This window comes from Camelina sativa, chromosome 10 (assembly GCF_000633955.1).
Source record: "Camelina sativa cultivar DH55 chromosome 10, Cs, whole genome shotgun sequence".
Classification (NCBI taxonomy): Eukaryota; Viridiplantae; Streptophyta; class Magnoliopsida; order Brassicales; family Brassicaceae; genus Camelina; species Camelina sativa.
The window spans coordinates 17,749,087-17,753,957 of record NC_025694.1 but is presented as its reverse complement, the minus strand read 5'-3'; positions in this window follow the sequence as shown (position 1 = coordinate 17,753,957).

Below are 4,871 nucleotides of genomic sequence, written 5' to 3'. Positions count from 1 at the left end.
TTTCAACAACAAGATGGGGAGACTATGCAACTAGAGGATGTTAACTACATCAACAACCAAGGAGGGTACAACAGAGGGTACAACAACTTCAAGCCGAATCTGAATCTGTCTTATCGGAACCCGAATGTTGCGAATCCTCAGTACGAAACTTACCCATCTGCAGTTTAAGGGAACCAGATCCAACAAAAGCCTTTTGTCCAATACAACCAAGGTGATGCACCTAAGCAGCATTATTCATGAACCTACAACCAACCACCTGGATTCCAACAACACCAAGGTCCACCAAACCAATCACAAGAAGCTGAGTTACGCGATCTCATTCAGCAAATGATTCAGAATCAGGCTACCGCTTCTATGGACATCGCGAAACGGTTCGCAGAGATGAGCAACAAGATGGACTCAGGGTACAATGATCTCAATGCCAAGTACGAATCACTTAACACAAAGGTTCGATACCTGGAAGGCCATCACAACAACCAACCAGCCCCAAAGATCAACCAACTCCCAGGTAAAGCTGTTCAAAACCCCAAGGATTATGCAACTGCTCAAGCCATCTTCCTTGATGATGACTATGAGGACTACCTCACTGGGGACAGTGATGATCAAGATGGGGAGGAGGTGGAACACTCAATGCGAAATGAGGCCAAGTACTACATATCCGAGTATGAACTCGAGTCTTCAGCCGAAGAGACTGATCGAGTTGATGATCAAGCACTGGTTCGAGAATCGCAAACCGAAGAACAACCCAAAGTGGAACCCGATGACCTACATGATGGTGTTGATCGGATGATGCATCGAGTAGATGTTGAAAAGATAGATCNTGAATCTGTCTTATCGGAACCCGAATGTTGCGAATCCTCAGTACGAAACTTACCCATCTGCAGTTTAAGGGAACCAGATCCAACAAAAGCCTTTTGTCCAATACAACCAAGGTGATGCACCTAAGCAGCATTATTCATGAACCTACAACCAACCACCTGGATTCCAACAACACCAAGGTCCACCAAACCAATCACAAGAAGCTGAGTTACGCGATCTCATTCAGCAAATGATTCAGAATCAGGCTACCGCTTCTATGGACATCGCGAAACGGTTCGCAGAGATGAGCAACAAGATGGACTCAGGGTACAATGATCTCAATGCCAAGTACGAATCACTTAACACAAAGGTTCGATACCTGGAAGGCCATCACAACAACCAACCAGCCCCAAAGATCAACCAACTCCCAGGTAAAGCTGTTCAAAACCCCAAGGATTATGCAACTGCTCAAGCCATCTTCCTTGATGATGACTATGAGGACTACCTCACTGGGGACAGTGATGATCAAGATGGGGAGGAGGTGGAACACTCAATGCGAAATGAGGCCAAGTACTACATATCCGAGTATGAACTCGAGTCTTCAGCCGAAGAGACTGATCGAGTTGATGATCAAGCACTGGTTCGAGAATCGCAAACCGAAGAACAACCCAAAGTGGAACCCGATGACCTACATGATGGTGTTGATCGGATGATGCATCGAGTAGATGTTGAAAAGATAGATCAGCCTCAACCACCTGCACTAGTAGAAGGGGAGTTAGAGGAAAGGTTCAATGCTGCACTTGACATCCAGCTGGAGGCGCTTGCAGAGCGAATGGCTAAGCGTAAAGCTCCAACACCTAAGTTTTTGCTCCCACACGAGTTTCAGCAGGAAGCTGCCAAGGAAGCAGCTCGATTGGAGGATGAGGTCAAGGAAGCTGTCAAGGAGATCGGTTTTGAAATTCTGAGAAGTGGAGTTTGCTTGGATCCTGAGCTGTGAATTGAGGAAAAACTTGAAGATCCTGGCTCTTTCACCTTGCCGTGTTCGATAGGACTTCTGATCTTCAAGAACTGTTTGTGCGACCTTGGAGCTTCAGTTAGCATTATGCCGCTTCCAGTTGCCAACAAGCTAGAATTCACTGATTTTAAACCAAGTAAATTGTATTTGGTTCTGGCCGACAGAACAGTGAGGCATCCGATTGGTATCCTGGAGAATCTGCCTCTCAGGATTGGAAGATTAGAATTGCCTGCCGACTTCATGATCCTCGATATAGACAAGGAACCGGATGATCCGCTGATTCTAGGAAGACCATTCTTGGCAACAGTTGGTGCTGTGATCGAGGTGAAGCAAGACAAGATCAGAATAGAACATGGTGAACATTTCAAGATGGAGTTTGATGTGAAGAAGGGGATTAAGAGGCCAACCATTGATGGTCAAGCTTTCTTCACAAAGACCAAGCAAAGGAAGGTGCAACATCTTGAAGAGGTCAACACCACATTTGCCTTAGAACCTGGACAAGACCTGGAAAATCTGTTGAACCAGCCTACTGCAGTGAAGAGGATTCCAGAACCTCTTCCACATGCACCCTATGCTTAAGGAGCATGAAGAGTCAAGCTTAGTGACTTTAAACAAGCTCACTTGGGAGGAAGTCCCAAAGTTATCTTTTAATTTTAGCTTATTTATTTTACTTACTTTTATTTACTTTTTCTTTTTTTGCAATTTTATAAAAAAAAACAAAAAAATGGAAAATTAAGAAGAGGAAAATTGAGGAACCCGAGGGTCAACCAGACACCGTACTCGACGCGCCTGATCGTGTCCCTCCTCGGGTGGCAAGTGGAGTCTGAATCCCACAAGGAAGCCCACTCTCAGTGAAGCCCACCAACCAAACCCTAGCCTATTTAAGGGGTTTCGACATTCTCTCCTTGATGTTCATATATTTTACCCTGTTTTCCCTTAATATATTCACATCTTTTTCATCCTTTGCTATCCTTTTTGACCATTATTGCATATTTTTAGGATTGTTCTTGCGTTAGAGTGTAGTTGCATTGCATTTGCATCTTTTCTTGCATAAACAGGTGATTTTGGAGCCTAAGGAGTATGGAAGCAATGCTGAGGAGAAGTGAAGCAATCATGAGGAGAAAGCAAAGGAGTTAAGGCTGGAGAACCAAGGTCCGGAGTCCCACTCGACTGCCCACTCGACCAGACACTCGACCGTGTGCTGAGAGTGACTCGACCGAGTGGAAGGAGCACAAGAAAACCCAACTCGACCGGTCACTCGACCGAGCACCGGGTCGAGTTGGCCGAGCCGCCTGGCTATTTTGTCTTTTAGCATTTTTAGGGCTTCCCCTCCTTTTTCCTATTTAAGGACCTTGTACCCTGCAGCCACCAGGGGGCAGCTTTTTAGATATTCTCAAACCTAGTATTTTACCCTTTTGGGAATTTATGCTTTTTGCACTTTTATTTTCTTAGATCTTGTACCTCTTTTGAAGGAGAAAACACAAGATTCTTCATACTTGTTTGTTTCATAACTTTCAAAGTATCAAGAATTCGAGTTTGATTCCTTCTCCAATATTGTAGATCTCTGTTTTATCTTTCTAATCATGCAAGTTTCGTGTTTTTCTGGGTTTATGACTTTGCTGTTCATCATGTGTGATTGTGAGTAGTTTCCTTAGCTCTTAGGGATGGTTTAGGCTGGATGGATGTTGTGGTTATTTGATTTGGTCAAGCTTGATTGTTGTAGATCTCTTCTAGGCTAGATATTCTTAATGCTGATCCTATAACTGAGAGGGTAGGGTTTGATCTCAAGCTTCTTAGCATCACACCAATGTCTAAGGTGCATATATAAGGCTAGATCTAGAGATTATCATTAGACTTGCTAAGAGATTAGAAGTCTTGTTTGATTCTTGACATATTGCTTAATGCTTGCTTGTATAGATTCTTTACTTTGTGAGAACAAGTCTAGAAATATGTTAGCTTGATTGTTTTTGCCATGAGAATGGATTAACATGTTATTAGAGATTATTGTCTAGAGATTAGCTCATGTTGATTGAGGTTTGTTGATCAAGTTAGATAACCACAATCAAAGTTCAGCCCATGAATCCATCCCTAAGACCTTCTTTGTCTATTGATTTCCTAGTCTAAATCCTGTTGTTTGATCAATGTTTGATTTAATTTTGTCTTGCTCGGTTTTGTTTGCATTGCTCTGTTTTACGTTTTTGTCCAGCTCGACCCTGCACTCGATCCAGTGCTTGCTCGAGTTCATTCCCAGAACTCTTGTTTATAATTTGTGTATGTCCTGTCTCGTTTCTTATTTCATTCTAGTTGCATTTCTGTTGCATTCATTTAGTTTCCTGTTCATTACTTTCCTTGCATTAGTTCATTACCTGCATTACTATAGTTTGATCTCTGTTCTAGTTTCATTATTGCCATAATCATTCTGTTCCATTACATTTAGTATCTTGTCCATTCAGCTTTTACATTCTGCATTTTACATTCTGCAATAGGTTGTTAGTGACAAACACCCTCTATAATTGGCTTAACTTAGACAAGTATTGCACACCTTGATTGCTTGCATTCACTCATTTAGGATTGATACCTCTTATACTACAATTGCATAAGGGGAATTGAAACACCCTGCTTTCACCATTGTTCATCATCATCATCACATCATTCATTCACATTCCATTTCACACACACACAAGAAAGGAACTCGTTTCAATTTGGCGCCGTTGCCCATTTGAGTGTTTATTTGTGACAATTAGGGTCAATATTGGACTAAGATTAAGTTCTTTCAATCACTTGTACGTTACTAATCACGAATTTTTCCTCTGCTTGTCTGTGTTGCATTTCAGGTACCACTCGACCATCAACTCGAGCTCACACCCGACCGAGTGCTGATCGAGTGAGTGATCGAACCACGTCTCGAGTATATTTGCACGTCTCCTTTTAGTCAGCTCGACCGTCCACTCGAGCCTGTGCTCGACCGAGTGCCTGTCCGAGTTGCCAATCTGGTTGTTGATGCAAACAAGGTCAAAGGGTAATCACAATCTCCAAGGACTTCTTGACAACATCAACA